Genomic DNA, 21049 nt, shown 5'->3' with positions numbered 1-21049 from the left:
TCAATATGCAGTATTTTATGATTAAAATTACATGTAAGTAGAAAAGTGAGGCAGTGTTATTGATTATATAGTAAATTTTGAATTATTCTTATTTGTTTAGCAACTATTATGCAGTCTAGAAGTGAAGCAGTTAAACTAAACCAGAGCGCAGAGGAGTGAGCATAGAGGTCCTTTTATTTTACATAATTTTAACACTAGTGGCCATGTGTTTCTTGGTGTCCTTAGAATTGAGAATGAACAATGAGCACTTTAATGAGTAAAATCAAATAAACTGTTATTATAAGATATTTATTAATTAACCAAGTTAATTACAAGTCTTTGAAAGATGACAGATTTGTGAGGCATCTTTAAAACAAAGGTCAAATTCTTTAAGCCTCCATAAATTCCTGGGACCTCAGCGTAGTGTTAGATGATAGCACTCACTGGAATGGGTATAAAAGGTCAAATTTTAGGAAATTCTGGCATGGACTTTTATTATGGAAAGTAGCTTAACCTCTGTATGGTGTGGTTTCCTTATTTAAAAGTAGGAGTCAGGCCGGGTGCAGTGGCTCACACCTATAATCCCAGCACTTTGGGAGGCTGAGGCAGGCGGATCACCTGAGGACTGGAGTTCAAGACGAGCCTGGCCAATGTGTTGCAACCCCCTCTCTACTAAAAATACAAAAATTAGCCGGGCATGGTGGCTCATGTCTGTAATCCCAGCTACTCCAGAGGCTGAGGCAGGAGAATCGCTTGAACCCAGGAGGCAGAGATTGCAATGAGCCGAGATTGTGCCACTGCACTCCATCCTGGGTCACAGAGCAAGACGCAGTCTCAAAAAAAAAAAAAAAAAGTAAGAGTCAGACTAGACAATTGTAATGTCCCTCTAACTTTAATATTCTGTAATACAGAAGTCAGCTAAGTGTGGTAGTAATGAATTAGTAATAGAAAAATTGTTTCTAAACAATATAAAGGATCCACATGTTTCAAAATATCAGTAACATAGTTTAGGAAATTGTATTAACTAAAGTATCTTTTAATTGGAGATAACTGAAGCTAAATTATGCTTGCTTGGATCCCAAAGGGAGTTTATAGTAAGGCTTTTGTGACCCCAAGAAAGGGCAGGGGTGCAGCTTGACACCAGGAAATAGCAGAAATGACTGGAAGGAACCAGACTGCCCCTTTCTGGGTGTTCATATCATTATTCCCATCTGAAGAATGACTTCCTGCATATAGCAGGGAACCTGGCCATTGAGAGTTCATGTTTGACCCTTCCCGCTTTGGAACTCAAGGAATTTTCATTACTCTCTCCAAAAAAATATTGGAGAAGGGTGCCCATTGGCCGAGTTTGGATGAGGTGGCTACCCTTGGATCAGTAACTGTGAACAGGGAAGCAGATCACATAAGATAAAGACCCCCTCAACCACCATAATCCTATGGACCAATTCCCCTAATACATATCTTCTCATATGCATATGCAGTTGGTTCCGTCTCCCTGGAGAACCCTGACTGCTACAGATTTGGTATTGGAGAAGTTGAATATCATTCCTTCTTACTGTATTTCTTATAACACAATGTAAGAGATATATGAAATTATTCTCTTGAAAAAAAGTCTGTGATAAGTATACGAGGCTCCCTTAATGGTGAAAGATAAAACTTTAAAAGCTAATTATTATTGGTACTGCAAAAGCAGAAAATCACTTAATTACAATGGCCAAGCGATAACCAGACTTTCAGTTGGACAGCATATACATAGAAAATGTGCAGACCACAACCACTCTCCAGATGTAAATGCAGTGAGTTTTGAAATCATGGAAGAAGTAAAAACACAACTGAAAAACACAAAAAATCTCCCCTGCTATAATAAGGTTTAGTTCTCTGTCCCCATCCAAATCTCATCTCAAATTGTAATCCCCATGTGTTGAGGGAGGGATGTGATTGGATGATGGTGCTGTTTCTCCCATATTTTCTTGTGATAGTGAGTTCTCATGAGATCTGATGATTGTCTAAGCATCTGGGATTTCCCCTGCTGGCACTTCTCTCTCTTGCCGTCATGCAAAGAAGGTCCTTGCTTCCCCTTCATCTTCCGCCATGATTGTAAGTTTCCTGAGACCTCCTCAGCCATGTGTAACTGTGAGTCTTTCCTTTATAAATTACCCAGTCTATTATTTCTTTATAGTGGTACGAAAACTGCTATTTCTTTATAGCAATGTGTTTACCAATACAGTAAATTGGTGCCACAGAGAGTGGGGTACTGCTATAAAGATACCCAAAAATGTAGAAGCAACTTTGGGACTGGGTAACGGGCAGAGGTTGGAACAGTTTGGAGGGCTCAGAAGAAGACAGGAAGATGTGGGAAATTTGGCCCTTCCTAGAGATTTGTTGAATGGTTTTGACCAAAATGCTGATTCTGATGTGGACAATGAAGTACAGGCTGAGGTGATCTCAGATGGAGATGAGGAACTTACTGGGAACTGGAGCAAAGGTCACTCTTGCTAAGCTTTAGCAAATATGCTGGCAGCATTTTGCCCCTGCCCTAGAGATCTGTGTAACTTTGAACTTGAGAGAGATGATTTAGGGTATCTGGTGGAAGAAATTTCTGAGCAGCAAAGCATTCAAGAGGTGACAGATCATAAAAGTTTGGAAAATTTGCAGCCTGACAATATGATAGGAAAGAAAAACCTATTTTCTGGCGAGAAATTCAAGCCTGCTGTAGAAATGTACATAGGTAATGAGGAGCCCAATGTTAATAGCCATGAAATGGGGAAAATGTCTCCAGGACATGTCAGAGACCCCGGGAGCCCCCCCATCACAGGCCCAGAGGCCTGGGAGGGAAAATGGTTTTCTGAGCCAGGTCCAGGGCCCCCCCCTGCTGTGTGCAGCCTAGGCACCTGGTGCCCTGTGTCCCAGTTGCTCTAGTTATGGCTAAAAAGGTCCAAGATACAGCACAGGCCATGGTTTCAGAGGGTGCAAGCCCCAAGCCTTGGCAGCTTCCATGTGGTGTTGAGCCTGCAGGTACACAGAAGTAAGAATTGAGGTTTGAGAAACTCTGCCTAGATTTCAGAGAATGTATGAAAACACCTGGATGTACAGAATGTATGGAAATGCTTGCTGCAGGGGTGGGGTCCTCATGGAGAACCTCTGCTGGGGCAGTGTGGAAGGGAAATGTGGGGTTGGAGCCCCCACCAGAGTCCCCACTGGAACACTGCCAAGTGGAGCTGTGAGAAGAGAGCCACTGTCCTCCAGACCCCAGAATGATAGATCCACCAACAGCTGGCACCGTACACCTAGAAAAGCTGCAGACACTCCACGCCAGCCCATGAAAGCAACCAGGAGGAAGGTTGTACCCTGCAAAGCCACAGGGGCAGAGTTGCCTAAAACCACGGCAACCCACCTCTTGCATCAGCATGTGCTAGATGTGAGACATGGAGTCAAAAGAGGTTCTTTAGGAGCTTTAAGATTTAATAACTGCCCTACTGGATTTTGGACTTACATGGGGCCTGTAGCCCCTTTGTTTTGGCCAGCTTCTCCTATTTGGAATGGGAGCATTTCATGTATCCAATCTGTACCCTCATTGTACCTTGCAAGGAACTAACTTGCTTTTGATTTTACAGGCTGATAGGTGGAAAGGACTTGCCTTGTCTTAGATGAGAATTTGGACTTGGACATTGAGTTAATGCTTGAATGAGTTAAGACTTTGGAGGACTTTTGGGAAGGCATGATTGGTTTGGAAATGTATAAAGGACATGAGATTTGGGAGGGACCAGGGCAGAATAATATGGTTTGGCTGTGTCCCCACCCAAATCTCATCTTGAATTATAATCCCCATGTTGAGGTAGGGACCCCACATGTCAAGGGAGGGAGGTGATTAGATAATGGGGCCAGTTTCCCCCATGCTCTTCTCGTGACAGTGAGTGGGTTCTCATGAGATCTGATGATTTTATAAGCGTCTGGCATTTCCCCTGCTTGCACTTCAGTCTCCTACCACCATGTGAAGAAGGTCCTTACTTCCCCTTCAGCTTCCACCATGATTGTAAGTTTGCAGAGGCCTCCCTGGTCATGTGGAACTGTGAGTTAATTAAACCTCTTTCCTGTACAAATTACCCAGTCTCAGATATTTCTTTATAACGGTATGAAAATGAAGTAATACACCTGCCAAATTATTCAATCACGTATGACTTCTGCCCCTTCACACATAGCATCAATTTGCTATGCGATGTATTTCATTTTCACATCATGTCCAATACTGGAGGTATAAATTGTGTCAAGATTTTTAGAGACATCTAATTCATTTTATGCCTTTTTTTTTTTTTTTTTTGCCAATTTGATTTCACAAAAGTGCATTATCACAACATTGGGTGTAAGCATTGTGCACATATGTAGAAATATTGAAACTTCCTCAGTAAATGAAGATGTCCTTTTGTACACCTGCATTTGTTAAAGATAAAATTTCTTTAGATCTTGGTTCTTTGGGCAACTGCATATATGTTGGTGACCCATTGAAGTTTTTAACAGATCTCATCAAAAGGCTTAGATTATCTATCAAGGTATTTCAGATGCCACAATTACAAAGCTGGTGCACACAATTACCAACCATAGTGACTTTGTTTACACATTTTGCTTTTTTTTTTTTTTTTTTTTTTTTGAGGCGATGTCTCGCTCTGTCGCCCGGACTGGAGTGCAGTGGCCGGATCTCAGCTCACTGCAAGCTCCGCCTCCCGGGTTCACGCCATTCTCCTGCCTCAGCCTCCCGAGCAGCTGGGACTACAGGCGCCCTTTTTAACCTATTTATAAATACGGTTTGTCTTCTCATAACTTTTACACCTATGTGACCATTGTTAGTATACCTGAGTGTTTATGCTATGTTATTGTGTAAAGTGGCCTACAAGGTATTCTGTCATGTTTTTAGATGTTTCTCAAATCTCCTTTTTAAAAATGTAAATAAACGTCTCAAGGAATTTTTATTAAGTTATTTTTTCAGAATTATATTTTCAAGATTTTGATCTCTCAGGATTGTGATTTCCAGGATTTTAGACATTAGGGATTATGATTTTTTGGGATTTCAGTGTTCAGGATTATAGTGTTTAGGACTATATCTTTCAGGATTATGGCCCAAACCCCCAAAAGGTTAAATTTATAGTTAGACTTTTTAGTGCCAGTTATTTGAGAGCACCACAAATGTCTGTGACACAAAGAAATTTACCTTTTAACCAATTGTACTAGTTCTTTCCTGCTGCTATAACAAAATAGCTGAAACGGGGGTAAGTTGTAAGAACAGAAACTTATTTCTCACAGTTCCGGAGGCTGAGAAGTCCAAGATCAAGGTGTCAGCATTTGGTATCTGGTGAAGCCGCTCTCTGCTTCCATAATAGCACCTTCTTGCTGTGTCCTCATGTAGTGGAAGAGTGGAAGGGCAAGAGGGCCTCGGTAATTCCTTGCAGCCCTCTTATAAGGGTACTGGTACAGTTTGGATCTGTGTCTCCACCCAAATCTCATGTTGAATTGTAATCCCCAGTGTTGGAAGGTGGGGCCTGGTGGGAGGTGATTGGATCATGGAGGTGGATTTCTTGTGAATGGTTTAGCACCATCCCCCTTGGTGCTGTCCTCACGATAGTGAGTGTGTTCTTGTGAGATCTGGTGATTTGAAAGTGTGCAGCAGTTCCCTGCTCGCTGTCTTGCTTCTGCTCTGGCCATGTGACATGCCTCCTCCCGTTTCACCTTCTGCCATGATTATAAGTTCCCTCTGCAGAAACCAAGCAGATGCCAGCATCATGTTTCCTGTACAGCCTGCAAGACCTATGACTCTTTTCTTTATAAATGAAACCTCTTTTCTTTATAAATTGCTCAGACTCAGGTTTTGTTTTTTGTTTTTGGGGGGTTTTTTGAGACGGAGTCTTGCTCTGTCACCAGGCTGCAGTGCAGTGGCACGATCTTGGCTCACTGCAACCTCTGCCTCCTGGGTTCAAGCGATTCTCCTGCCTCAGCCTCCTGAATAGCTGGGACTACAGGCATGTGCCACCACGCCCAGCTAATTTTTGTGTTTTTAGTAGAGATGAGGTTTCACCATGTTGGCCAGGATGGTCTCGATCTCTTGACCTCGTGATCCACCCACCTCAGCCTCCCAAAGTGTTGGGATTACAGGCGTGAGCCACCTTGCCCAGCCAGGTTATTTCTTTATAGCAATGCAAGAACAGACTAATTCAGGTGCTTATCCCATCCATGAGAATTCAGCCTCATTAATCAAAATATCACACTGGATCTTAGGTTCCAATCTGTGAATCTTGGGGACCCCTGTACATTCAAACCATAGTAACAAGTGTATTATTTATTACTGGATAACAAATTTCCACAAATTTAGCAGCTTTAAACCATGCAAATTTATTCTCTCGTAGTTTCTGTGGGTCAGGAGTCAGGGCACAGCTTAGCTGGATCAACTGCTCATCAGGGTCATTCTCATGAGCCTCAATTTAAAGTGTCAGCCAGGGCTGGGTGCAATCGTTCATGCCTGTAATCTCAGCACTTTGGGAGGCTGAGGCAAGAGGATCACTTGAAGCCAGGCGTTCAAGACAGCCTGAATAATATAGTAAGACCCCCATCTCTACAAAATATATTTTTTTAATTAGCTGGGCGTGGTGGTGTACATCTGTGGTCAGCTACTTGAGAGGCTAAGATGGGAGGATTGATGGAAACCAGGAGGTTGAGGTTGCAGTAAGCCATGATCAGACCACTGCATTCCTGTCTGGGAAACAGAGCAAGATCCTGTCTCAGAAATAAAATACAGTGTCAGGCAGGGCTGGAGTATCATCTGGAAGCTCAACTGGGGAGGGATCCTCTCCCAAGCTCCCTTACATGGTTGTTGGCAGGATCCATTTCCTTTTGGGTTGTTGGTCTGAAGGCCTTAATTCCTAGCTGCTGTTGACTAGAGTTAGGCCTCTCCTCAGTCCCTTGTTATGTGGGCCTCCCCACCATGACAGCTTACTTCATCAAAGCCAGCAAGATGGAAACCCAGTCTATGTAGCCCAATTATGAAGGTGACACATCGTCACCTTTGCCATATTCTCTTGGTTACAAACAAGTCATAGGTCCTGCCACACTAGTAAAGAGGGTATTAAAAAGGGTGTGAACAGCGGGAGGTGAGATCATTGGGGGGTATCTTAAAGTCTGCCACAACAAAATGTTGATTTAAATATTACTCACCCAGTCCAAAGCTTGTATGTAGGTGTGAGATATTTTGCTAGAGGGGGAAAAAAAGGCCCTGGAAAAAAAAAAAAAAAAAAGCCCATGCTTAAATATAATGTGACTCTAGGGTCCATCGAAAGTCTACAAAGCTGAACATTCTAGTTAACTGCTCAGGTGCCCACAGTCACTAATCAGTCACATTAAAAGCTGTTGTGCTTGTGTTTCTACTCCTTGCATTCATTCTATGTGACTCATTCATAATAGATACTAAGTGCTGAATAGATGAATGTTTTTTAAATCTAGTATTTCTCCGTGGTGGGAAGCAAGTATAGTGTACCAGTTCAGAGCATGAACTTTGGAGTCAGAAAAACCTGGGATCACTTGCTTCCTTTGCCACTTACTTGCTATATAACCTTTGGCAAGTTACTCAAATTCTCTAAGGCTCGGTTTCTTTCTCTATAAAATGGGGATAATACTACCATATTTTATTACGTCTAAGGCACTATATATTTTTAGATACAGCATTTTTTCTGTGTAATTCATAAAGAAAAATAATGCTGCCAATTAAACTGTGATATAACTTGATTATAAAATGTACCCTGATTTCAAACATATTAAAATATGAAAAAAAAGTATGCTTTAGAATTGATGAAATGCAAGGATGCCTAACTTTTGTGGTTTTGATAAAGTTTAAATGAGATAGTACACATAAGACACTTAGTATACGTATCTTTCATATAGTAAGAGCCTAATAAGTATTAGCTATTTTATTATTAGCAATTATGGTCCTCTTCTTGCAAACTCTTAAAATGAGTAATTATATTTTGCTTTCTTTTCTAATGTTTGACACTGAGTTATAGAACAGATGTACAAAACCATTGTTAGTTTTTTTCAAAGGAGGAGGGAGATATTAACAAAATGGCTGTCACAGACCAGATGATGTATAATGACCTGTAGTTCTGTGCAAAACGCTTAATAAGTGTGACACTTGACAAAGGCCTTTGTGTGGAAGGTGTGCTTCCCACACCTCATCAGTCTCTTAAGCGAAGGTAGAATAAAGGCCCAAATTATGCTCAGCAATTCAACAGGTCGAAAGCCAGCTTTTAATGCCCCTCTGCTCCGCTTGCCTGTTCCTGTGATAACTGATAATTTGGTGACTAGCTGAGCCATTGCTCCACAGTGAACTGAAGGAAACCCTTTATACCTGAGACTGGAAATACTTCCGATGACAATGAAGATGTATTTGAAGCAATGTGATATTGATACAAATTGCTCCAAAGGCACAGCTATAATATACCACCATAGGAGGCCAAAGTCTGGACAATGAGTGTATCTGTTAAATTGGCCATAGGTATAAGAAACAAAGCCCAGTGCACTTCAATTACAGTCATGTGTCACTTAACTATGGGGATAGGCATTCTGAGAAATGCGTCATTAGGCAATTTTGTCATTGTGCAAACATCATAGAAAACACAAACCTTGATGGTATAGCCTACTATACAGCTAGGCTATATGGTCTAGCCTGGTGCTCCCAGGCTACAAACTTGTGCAGCATGTTATTGTACTGAATACTGTAGGTAATTGTAACACAGTAGTATTTGTGTATCTAAATCTATCTAAACATTAAAAAGGTACAGTAAAAATATAATATAAAGGATTAAAAATGGTATACCTATATAGGACATTTACCATGAGTGGAGCTTGCAGGACTGGGGGCTGTGTTGGGTGAGTCAGTGAGTGAGTGGTGAGTGAAGTGAAGGGCTAGAACCTTATTGTACACTACTGGAGACTCTATAAACACTGTACACTTAGGCTACACCAAATTTATTTTTTAAAATTTTCTTTCTTCAGTAATATAGTAACCTTAGCTTACTGTAACTTTCTTAGTTTATAAACATTTAAGGATTTTTTTTAACTTTTTGACTCTTTTAATAACACTTAGCTTAAACCACAAATACATTATATAGCTATACAAAAATATTTTCTTTCCATCCTTATTCTATAAGCTTCTATTTTAAAAATTTTTAATTTTTTTACATTTTATACCTTTTTACTGAAAACTAAGACATAAATACACGCATTAGCCTGGGCCTGTACAGGCAGGATTATCAATATCATTGTCTTCCACCTCCACATCTTGTTCTACTGGAAGGTGTTCAGGGGCAATACCATAGATGGAGCTGTCATCTCCTATGATAGCAGTGCCTTCTTCTGAAAACCTCTAAAGGACCTGCCTGAGGCTGTTTTATGGTTAACTTTTGTTTTTACATAAGTAGAAGGACTGTACTCTGAAATAACAATAAAAAAGTACAGTATGGTAAGTACTAGCCAATAGGAATTTTTCAGCTCTATTGTAATCTTACAAGATCACCATGGTACATGACTGTATATGGAAGGACAACTGGCCACTCATGAGTCTCCTTGGCCACTTTGAGAGACTTCATAATACTTGCCCCTTTGCACACTATTCTTGCTGCCTAATTGCCTATGTGCCTAGCTGAACTGTAAGCTTGCAAAGGGCAGTGACTGTCCTGCTTGCCATTTTTTCTGCAGTAACTAGCACTCAGAAGGTTCTTAAATCATCAGTAGGTGAATGCATGAACACTGTTTAACCTCAGGCAAAGAAGTGAATTACATATAATGATGCCAGACTTTATCAAAATTCAAATAATAATCATTTTTTATTCAGTACATGTTTGTCAAAATTATGGTTTGTGGTCTGCCATTAATAAGACATGTTCTTTAGGTTCTTAAACCAAGTGAGTTTCTGAAAAATAGGTATTGTGACAACTAGAAGTGCATATAGAGAAATTGTTCCAAACGAACTGTTCCTCAGTTTTATGCCATATTGTGGGGCAGCATATGAACCTCTTCATTTTCAAACACATAAACACAGTGGGTCGCTTAAGCTTATAGTCTCAACTGCCTAGTCTGTAAAATGGAAATGATAATAATACCTGCTCGTGGGGTTGATGTGCAGATAAGATTAAATTGTATCTTTTAAATAATAATATCCCTGGTACATAATCAGCAATGAATGAGTAGTAAATAACAATATCATCATTGTTTCCATTGTAATGGAAACTTATGTGTTCACAGATCTGGGTGCCAGGAAACTTTGGTTGTTCTTAGAGGAAGTGAGATACAATGCTCTTGGATATTTCTCTCTTGAGATCCAAAAGACTCGGGTTTCTGGTGCAGCAACATGTGTTCTTTGAGGGGCTCTGATGATACTATAGGGAGCTACATTTTTTTTTTTTTTTTGAGACAAGGTCTCCCTCTGTTTTGAGACAAGGTCTCCCTCCACACAGGCTGGAGTGCAGTGGTGTGATCACTTCTCACTGCAGCCTTACTCTCCCAGGCTAAAGCCATCCTCCCTTCTCAGCCTCTCAAGTAGCTGGGACTACAGATGTGCACCAGCATACTCAGCTGATTTACTGATTTTTTTTTTTAGAGATGGGGTCTTGATGTGTTGTGCAGGCCTGGTGTTGAACTTCTGAGTTCAAGTGATCCTCCCTCCTTGGCCTCCCAAAGTGCTGGAATTACAGATGTGAGCCACTGTGGCTGGCCTTCAGCTACATTTTGCTATAACATGAACTGCTGTTTGTGGGTACTGTTGTTTGTGCATTTCTTTCCTAAAATATTCAGTGTCCTGGGACTGAGTTTTGGAAAATGGTAAAGCCCAGTCATGTGAAGCCATGGTTCTCAAGCCTGGAAGCACGCTGAAATCACCAGGGGAGTCAGGGAAGCACTACAGATGCCTGGATTCTACCTAGAACTCAGTACTTGGAATAGTTCAGATTGAACCTGGATGAGCAGTATTGAGAACCTGAGATTTAGAGACACTGGGAATCACTGTTTCTCAGTAGTCATGTCTGTTTTCCTCAGCTGGACCCATTCTGTTCTATTTTTTGGGTTTTTTGTTTGTTTGTTTGTTTGTTTGTTTTTGAGATAAGAGTCTCACTCAGTCACCCAGGCTGGAGTGCAGTGGCATGATCTTGGCTCACTGCTGCCTCCACCTCCCAGGCTCAAACAATTCTCCTGCCTCAGCCTCCCGAGTAGCTGGGATTACAGGCGCCTACCACCACAGCTGGCTAATTTAGTAGAGACAGGGTTTCACCATGTTGGCCAGGCTGATCTTGAACTCCTGACCTTGTGATCTGCGTGCCTTGGCCTCCCAAAGTACTGGGATTACAGGTGTGAGCTACTGTGCCCAGCCCTGTTTTTTCTTTTCTTTCTTTCTTTCTTTTTTTTTTTTTTAAGTGTTTTATTTGCTTTGGATTTCAATAGATCCTGGATATATCCTGGAAGTCGAGTGGATGCAAATCTTAAGCCGTGGTGGGAAGGGACACTATGGAAGGAGTGACACAGTTGAGTGCCTCCTTGGTGCTAGACCTGTGATGAACTTTTACCCTATTGTCTTCTGCTAATTGTTGTTAATTTTTTACTAATTTACTATATTGGTCAGATTAAGCTAGGTCTGCCATGGTGACAAGCAGCCCCAAATCTCAGTAGACTTAAACAGCAAAGTCTTTAATATAGTTCTGGCTTATGCTTCATGTCCATCCAGGATTCAGGTAAATGTAGCGAGGAAGAGAACACAGAGAACTGAGCACCAGCGTTAGAGAGGCAACACTTGTCACTTCTGCTCACGTTCCATTGACCCAAGCAGATCATGGGGTCATGCCTAACTGCAGGGGAACAGGGTTTACAATCTATCCTAGGCCTCGAAGGAGGAGGCCTTGTGAACAGTCTTTAAGACCTGAACAATGAGAATGGTTTTTTGTTTGGCAGCAAGTCAGTTTCTTTTTGCATTTATCCATTTATGAAATCCCAAACCAGAATAGGTATTATATGGAACTATTCTGGGGCTTTCAGAAGTGTTCATATTTCATGTCAAGTGGAGTTAATTTGCATGCATACATATCATTTCATAATTTTAAGAAATTTTGTGGAGGATTTTCAAAAGAAATTTAATACTTGTTTTAATTTTCTGTTATAATTTTAGCATGGGAAAATGGCTGCAAAGCTGCAGATATTTTTGTTCTTTCCTTTTCTGTATTTGTTGAACTAGTTAGAGGTGACTGCACATACCAGTGCAGAGGAAATACTTACCCAAACCACTAAATGGCTGTCCTGCTTGGTGTTGCATTTGTGGGAGATACTGGCTGTCCTGTTAGTATTCTACATTACTGAGCACTCAGCTCCATGACAAGATATTAAACTGAAAGAAATGTTAAAATTAGTTCAGAAAATACAATCGTAAGGAAAAGAAAAAACAGGAAGAAGAAAGTCAGGAAAGACCTTTTAGGTTTGGGAGTAGACAGGAGAGATGTTTGTTTTGCTCATTTCTGATAGACAGTGGCATTCCACAGTTCGAAGCCAAGTAAGTAAGACTGGAAGCTGCTTGCTCAGGATATACACACTAAGGTCTCTGCCTGCATCACTTCTCCTGGAAGTGAAGAGCCCTGAAATTCCCAGACGCTAGGTGTTCATGTAGCAAAACAGCAAATGCTAGAGAGCATCTCTCATGGGGTCTGCCTTTGAGGATTGGAGAGGCCTGGCTATTTAGCACTGCGTATTTTTTCCATCAACTCTGTAGCTGACTTTGGGCTTTAACTTTTCTCAGGGGTTACTACATGTTTGGGGAAGCTGACGGCCCCAGCGTGGATGATATTACTTTAAACATTTTTAAAACATTCTGTCCTTTTCAGATAACTTTGCTTCATTGCTTCCTTCTTTATAAAATGTCCCCTTAGAGAGTAGGACACGTTTTATTCATTAGAAATGGAAGGGGAAAAAAGCATTCCATTCTTTAGAGCCACATCCAGTGTTCACTGCTTTTGAAGAAGGAGGGATGTTTGACACAGAAATGCATCAATGGGGAAGGCCACATTTAACTTTTGTTGTTTGGGCTCAGCACTGGAACCAAACCAGTTTTTCTTGTCCCCTCCCCCCCCGCCTTTTTTTTTTTTCCTTTGGTCCAAGTGGCAGAAAGCCCAGAAATATAAATTTGCATTGCCAAGAGATGGCTCTAAATATAGTGCTGGTGGGCAGGAAGATTGTTTCCTTATGAATGCAACTGGTGTGTGCTGTATACTCCTTGCCCTCCTCCAGTGGGAAGGAAGAGCTTGGCTTTGCTGCACCACAAGCCTCAGGCCCTCCTGGCTGGAGGAGTTTAGAAACAGGAGCCTGGGCAGCTTTGCTTTGCACTGTAATCTCCAGCCAAGACGTGCAGATCAAACAGTCACTACCTAGCTGGCTGTTTTATTCTTTAGGATTTAGGAGTATAATTAAACACATAACAGTGGCCAGCTTTTAGAGACTGGGAAGAAAGCATTGTGTATGCCTTGTTTAAACATAGATTGTTTGTAAAAGGTATTTTAAAAAAACATTGCTTTGCCTTGTGTTTGCTTGGAAATACGGGAGGAGTTGGCTGGCTACTGTCTACCAGCCAGCTTTGAAACGTGAATACTTTTTACTTTTTCACCAGGGCAGCATTTTGCTCTTTCCTACTGCAACTGAAAGGAAATGGAACTGGTGGGATTATTAGACTGGCTTGAAAATGCTAACTTTAAAAGATTTTTTTTTTTTTTTTTTTCTTTTTTGGCCAGACACGGTGGCTCAGGTCTGTATTCCCGGCACTTTGGGAGGCCAAGGTGGGCAGATCACCTGAGGTCAGGAGTTTGCGACCAGCCTGACCAACATGGAGAAACCCTGTCTCTACTAAAAATACAGAATTAGCCAGGCGTCAGGACGCAGGCCTGTAATCCCATCCACTAGGGAGGCTGATGCCGGAGAATCACTTGAACCCGGAAGGTGGAGGTTGCGGTGAGCCAGGATTGCACCATTGTACTCCAGCCTGGGCAACAAGAGCAAAACTCCATCTCAAAAAAAAAAAAGGATTTTTTTTTTAAGTTTACCCCCAAAGCAGAGCAGTCTAGCATTATAAAGAGCTTGACTAAAAACCTCCTACTGTTCTCTTGCCCTCAGCAATTAAATAAAATATACTTTGAAACCTCAGCTTGTATATCAGATTGCCCCAAAGGAATGGAGAGAGCTGGTTTGATCATTGTATTGGTCCAGTTCCTTGATAAAGGTTTACTTTATCTCACTTTGTTGTTTTTTTTTTTTTCTTTTTATCTTTTTTCCTTGGCAGTGGATATAAAATGACAGCTTTGCAGATTAATGTTGATTTGGCTTTTATGGTAAAAGCTTATTATGCCTAAGGAAATACTGCAAAGTAGCCAGTGCATTTATATAATGAAATCATCTGTGTTTAATGTATTAGCATTGAATAATTAAACTCAGCCTATAGTTGGTTCTAACACGCAGTGCTTCTTAACAAGAGACTGTTAACTCAATAACAAGCAATGGATAGATCTCATCTCAGAATCCTGGCTGGGGCTGGGCACGGTGGCTCACGCCTGTAATCCCAGTACTTTTGGAAACGGAGGTGGGCGGATCACCTGAGGTCAGGAGTTCGAGACCAGCCTGGCCAATTGGTTGAAACCCCATCTCTACTAAAAAAATTACAAAAATTAGCCGGGCGTGGTGGTGAGCACCTGTAATCCCAACTACTTGGGAGGCTGAGAATCACTTGAACCCAGGAGGCAGAGGTTGCAGTGAGCCAAGACCGCGCCACTGCACTCCAGCCTAGGTGACAAGAACAAAACAAAAAAAAGAATCCTGGCTGACTTCAAGTCATGCCACTCACACCACTTGAAGGAGAGCAAAATAGTGATTTTTGATGCTGAAAGATCACACTTTAGCATCAAGCAATTTCGGGAATCTTTACATGTATGTACTTTTAGATTCCACTGATTGGGAAAATGCAAAGGAGAAACAGCTGCTGGGAATTAATGCTTATGTATGAGTTTTTATTTTACTCATTATAATATCTTCCATGTATATTTGGAAAATAATTCAAATATGTGGTGGGTAAATTGCAGCACCTGAAACAGTGCTTGCCTCATATTAGCATTTGGTAAATAGTTTTGACTGAAAATTAAACATTGTTCAGTCAAGAGACAGTTGTTAGTGTCCAAGCAGACTGACAGAAACTTCAGACCCACAGGTTAGAAACCAAGATCCAATCTATTTCTCTTCCTCTCTTCCTTATAGGGCTCTTGTGATGTCACTGTAAACAAAGACCAGGAAAGAACCAGCACACTGGCCCTGAGAGTCATTCTTTGGTCAGGGAAGGGCACCCTAGCAGTGAGAAGTAGTTCACTGCCCACCTAGCTTTACAGTGTGATTATTTATGTCATTTCAAGTTGACAGTTTAAAGACTTCCTCCACCTTGCCTCTTCTGTAATAAATATGTCCAGATATTAAGATTTGAGTGGTTAAAAAAAAGCAAAACTTTTCTCATTAACATTGTTTTGTTAAAACAGGTTATCTACGTTGCGGGAATAAACGTTTTCCCACACAAGAATTATTAGAGTGATTCGTTCATAAATATTTTTATTTTTCCTAAACTGATTTTTAGTTGAAAAGATTTGTTTAGGAACAGTCACCCCAAGATGTCTTCAGAGATTCCTGAATTCCTTAGCGCTGTGCCGTCCGGGATAGTAGCCGCACATGGCTTTTGACCATCTGAGATGATGCTAGTCGGAACTGGGATGTGCTAAAAGTTTAAAATAAGGCCGTATGCAGTGGCTCACACCTGTAATCCCAGCACTTTGGGAGGCTGAAGTGGGTGGATCACTTGAGGTCAGGCGTTCAAGACCAGCCTGGCCAACATGGTGAAACCCTGTCTCTACTAAAAACACAAAATTAGCCAGGTGTGGTGGTGTGCACCTGTAATCCCAGCTACTCGGGAGGCTGAGGCAGGAGAATTGCTTGAACCCAGGAGTCAGAGTGCAGTAAGCCGAGATCATGCCATTGCACTCCAGCCTGGGCAACAAGAGTGAAACAACTTCTCAAAAAAAGGAAAAAAAAAAGAAAAGTTTAAAATACATGCTGGATTTTAAAGAGTTGTATGAGGAAAAGGATATAAATTATCTTGTCAATTTTTAATATTGATTTCACATTGAAATATTTTGCGTATGTTATACTAAATAAGATATGTTATTAAAATTAATTTCTCTCTTTTTTTTTGTTTTAGTGTAGCTACCAGGAAATTCAGAATTACGTATGTGGCTTGCATTGTGTTTTTATTGGGTAGCATAGAATTAGAGTTTGAGGAGATCCCACCCCTCTGAGTCAGAGTGAGAAATCATCCCTGGCCTCCAATTGCACACAAGTTGGCAGTCATTGCCTGTGGTGCCAACCCTGTTCCATGTTGCGGCTGCCTGGGGGGATGTATGAGGACTGTGAGACCATACCGTGGCTGTGCAGGCAGGAATATCCTGAACTCCTGGCCTGATATCATTTGCCCATCCAGGAGGAGTTCTTGATTAGCCTAAAGGATAGTTAACTAGAAGCTTCCAGGGCGCAGGACTAAGTTCAAGTTAATGTTAAGGTGATTCTGTGAGAAGGCAAACATCTTATACAGTGCAGGTGAGGGAAGATTCACGCACCTGGAACCATCCAGGCTAGTCGAGTTCGGCCTGATAAGTCACCTCTGGCAAGCAGGGAAGGAGGGTCCACCCCTGGTTCAGTTACTGACACCATAGGTATAGTCACAGGCCAGTGTCCTGCTGCTCTCCACAGGGACCCTTTTCCTTGGAAGAGATTTACCAAATGCTAATTGAGTGTTTGTTAAATGTTTACTATGGGCCAAGCACTGGGTTTTTCTCTATGCATTAAACGTGTGAATAAAGGGAAAAAAGGGCTTCTGTCTGGAGTGGCACACATAGGACAACTCGATTTCTCTTCATGCAGAATAAACATCAAGAGATTTTGGAAGCATAATTTTTTGGTAGTTGGGCAGCTGGTGATCATTGGTCCCAGCACCCTTACTCCTTGTCTAAATCAGAGGTTGCAGCTCTGGTCATGTTATATTGGACGATTCCACACACTAAACCTATGTAGTAGATCCTGCCCCACCTCAGGGATATGTGATATGATATATGCTGTTTCCACACTGTGCGACTACATGCTATCTTATTGGTTTAAATGGTGTAGGTGACCATAACACAACAGCAAGCATCCTGTGTATATAAGTACAGAAAAGGTACAGTAAAAATCACCATAAAAGACAAAAAGTGGGGTCAGGTGCAGGGGCTCACACCTGTAATCCCAACACTTTGGGAGGCTGAGGCAGGAGTATCTCTTGAGGCCAGGAATTCAAGACCAGCCTGGTGAACATAGTGAGACCCCATCTCTACGAATAAAAGAGTAAATAAAGGGCTCCTAATCTACTAGGGAGGTGAAGGCTGTTGGTCATTTGCAGGTAGTTAAAATTATGTAGTTGTTAGGAAGTAGATGGGGCCATTCTGTTGTGGCCACAGGGACTGAACTCACATCACACCTCACTCATTAGTAGATGACCGTAGATATCAAATTGCTTTAAACGAGTTTCTGCGTCTTCACTGCTGAATCCCCAGCACCAGGAAACATGATTGGAACCATTAGTTGCTAAATAAAAACCATTAGTTGCTAAATAAATAATTTGTTAAATGAACCAATGTTTGAATGGAATTTCTGCATTTCTCCTACTCCCCAGAAAAAAGGGCCTGACCATGTCTTTCAGAGGCAGCCTAGAAGCTGGAGAAGATGTCTCAGAACTAGTCAACTTCCTTCTTCTCTCCCTTCCTCCTTTCTTAACTTCCTTCCAAATTTTGGTGTCTTTCCTGACTCTAAGCCAAGTTCCCCTCACCAGTCTGTCTTTCTGTTTCCAGAACTTTTTCCTACTATTTTCCTTGGGTTCTTTCCACCCAAGAGTAAGTTGCTTTCACTCTTGCTATTTGCTACAGCAATGCCCATTCCCCTACCATTTCCACTAGTCTAAAATATGGATTTTACACAGTATTTTAAAAAGTGATGTTGCTAATAATGCATTGGTTTGGGCCTAGGGGGATCTTGTGAGATCTTTCCAGGCAGAGTTAGAACTCTAAGGTCAAAAGGATGGTTGCCTACAAATATGAAGGCACTGATGCTGGAGCTGAGAGGACTGGATGATGGCCTTAACTCAGATGCCATGACATCAGATAGCTGCCTCCTACTGTTGGTCAGTTTCTCCCTTCAAGGAACAAAAACTCCCCATTCTCACTTCACCAGACACATTTCTTCTATTTACATGAGGCTTTCAAGCATACTTAGGCTGGAGAAGAGGGTTCCATTAGACTTTGCATGGTACCTGTTTTTATTATACCAGTTATTTTGTTCTGGTTATATACTTGCCATTATTTTGGGAATGGGCATTTCTACGTCACAATCTCTCTTCTTCTGACAATCCAGGAAACATCTCTGACTATAAAACAGATATTTTTTAAGATGGAGTATAGCCTTCACGTAAAGCCTTGCTGTTTGTAGGAGAATTGCTATATCTAACAACTATTGCAACTTCCCAAGAGGAAAGTGAAGTGCTTTAAACATTTTTTCACTGTGGCTCATGCCTGTAATCCCAGCACTTTGGGAGGCCAAAGTGGGCAGATCCCGAGATCAGGAGATCAAGACCAGCCTGGCCAAGGTGAAACCCTGTCTCTACTAAAATACAAAAAATTAGCCAGGCATGGTGGCATGCACCTGTAGTCCCAGCTACTCAGGATGCTGAGGCAGGGGACTCGCTTGAATCTGGGAGGTGGAAGTTGCAGTGAGCCGAGATCGCGCCACTGCACTCCAGCCTGGCGACGAGCGAGACTCCATCTCAAAAAAAAACCTTTTTTTTTCAAAAATCTACTTAAATGGTTCAAAGTTCTTGTGGTTGGAGTGGCTTTCATCATAATTGCTGATGCAATCATAAAGTCTTTAGTCAGCCTGAGCGTACACCATGGAATGAGGATGTGCTGAATGTAGCCTGTATTTCTCTAATGACATCCTTCATCCAAGTTTATTTTAATGCCACAGTATTTGGAAAGAGGAATTTACTAAGCCCTTGTCCCCAGTCTCACTCCCTACTTCCATTTTTCGGAGGTTTGTGTAGCATATAAAATAAAAGAGCAAATGCAAATCAAAAGTCTTCCAGCAGAGCTAGTGTTTTGTACTGTTTTGTAGTTCTGGCTATTTATGGTATAAACTATATTCAAGTCCCATGAACAGGGCTTTTCAATTAGCTTGAAAAAAATTATTAAATGTTTGGTGGGTACCAGAATAGCAAGATTCATGGTTATTTGGAAGGCCTGTTTTATGCTTTGAGGCCACTGTGGCCTACCACAGAGCCTACACTGCAGACTGTGAATTTAGCAAATCCCAGGGACTTGCCTGGAAGTCAGAATTGGTCCCATATGATTAAAAACAATTTATTCAAGTACCCAGTTTCTTCAAGCAGAAAGTTAGAAGTGTTGGGACCAAGGAAGCCGATAAGGAAAGTCCAGATGAAGCACATATTAGGAAGACAGCATATTGTCAAAGACAGTATAAACTGGATTCAGGACTACACAGTGATTTTCCAGTTTAATACTATTGCCTTTAAAATAGTAATAGTGCTGCTTTATATTATGAAGGACTTTATGGACTGATTGATGTGTACTTTCCCAACTATATTTTCATTTCACCTTACTAATAATGTGAATCGTGAGGACCTTTTGCCTGGTTTACTCTGCAGACTGCATTTAAATGCCTTTCTCCAGGAAGCCTTCTCTGACGCACCCCTGAGACCAATCTCCTTGCCACCCAGGACTGAGTTCCCTATTGGCCATAACAGTGGGTCCTGATCCCTCTCACAGTACCTGAATTCACATGATTATTTGTCTGCTGCCCCCATCAGACTTATAAAAGTACCTGAAAACATAGGTTCTATCTAGTTGGTTCTTGTACTGCCAAACTTAGTATAATACCCAGCGTGTCATAGGTGCTGAATTTACTTGAACTGTGGAGGCAAAAATGAGGTTCAGAAAACTTAAACATCTTGCCCAAGGTGCTAGAATGTGAACCCCATAAAAGTAAAGCCTCAAACTATCACATTCAGTACAATATCCCCAACATCTAGAAGAGTGATTTGCACAGAGTAGGTCCGAAAAAGGTTGAATCAGTGAATAAAATGGGTAATAGACCAGGACATAAACCCAGGTCTGCCCTATCGAAACCCTGTACTTTTTTATATTACGTCCAAAAATATATACTATGCTTTCTCTTCAGATATAAATCTTTCGCCTTTTATTATACATCCAAAAACATGAAAGGCGATCGAACCTATTTAATAAGCCTCCCACATGCCCAGCCTTGTGTAAGAGACTTTCTTGTTTATGATTTTATTTAATGTTTCCAACAGTGCTGGAAACATTGTATGAGGTTACATTTCACTTGGGTTAATACCTGAAAGCATAGAGTAGGCATTTGTTTAATTTTATAAGAAGTTGTCAAACAGTTTCCCAAAGTGATGGTTCCATTTTACAGTCTTCACAACAATCCTGAGAAAGTCTGAGTTGTGAAAAAGTCTGAGCTGTCCTAGGAAATTAAATCTACTTTCCCTTGACAGAAATATATTTAATCAGTTAAGAGTAGTTGAGACGATTTTGATGTTTTCCTTATCTTTCCAAAGGGCCTGCTTGTTCCTGTTTTGTACACTCTGTCTTTAGAATCTGCGTGGTTCTGAGCTCGTGTTTGACTTCATTTTGAAGTACAATGTTTTTGCAGCTGTAATCCGATATGTGGAATTTGGTCATGCTCATGTGCATCTACTGGTATTTTCAGATATGAAAGCACTTCCAAAATTATAAAAAGAGGAATTGCAGAGGAATATTTTTAATGGACACATTCATACATAGTAATCCCCTTGTTGTGATATGCATGTTTTCTAGCAAAGTTGATTGTACATTTTATAGAGTATTCTATTATTTACATG

General features: G+C 41.1%; 1 protein-coding gene and 1 non-coding gene across 2 annotated transcripts in view; both read left to right on the top strand.

The window, feature by feature from the left end:
* The window catches only part of ZNF704 (zinc finger protein 704), a 251943-nt gene that overhangs the window by 118798 nt on the left and 112096 nt on the right, over nucleotides 1–21049 (top strand). The window lies entirely within an intron of this gene.
* Nucleotides 16929–17062, top strand: LOC117079701. Its single transcript, XR_004435556.1, has one exon. It is a non-coding gene; the product is annotated as a U11 spliceosomal RNA (small nuclear RNA).

Source organism: Trachypithecus francoisi, unplaced genomic scaffold (assembly GCF_009764315.1).
Source record: "Trachypithecus francoisi isolate TF-2019V2 unplaced genomic scaffold, Tfra_2.0 Lachesis_group7, whole genome shotgun sequence".
Taxonomy (NCBI): domain Eukaryota; kingdom Metazoa; phylum Chordata; class Mammalia; order Primates; family Cercopithecidae; genus Trachypithecus; species Trachypithecus francoisi.
This window is presented reverse-complemented; position numbering and strand designations above follow the sequence as displayed.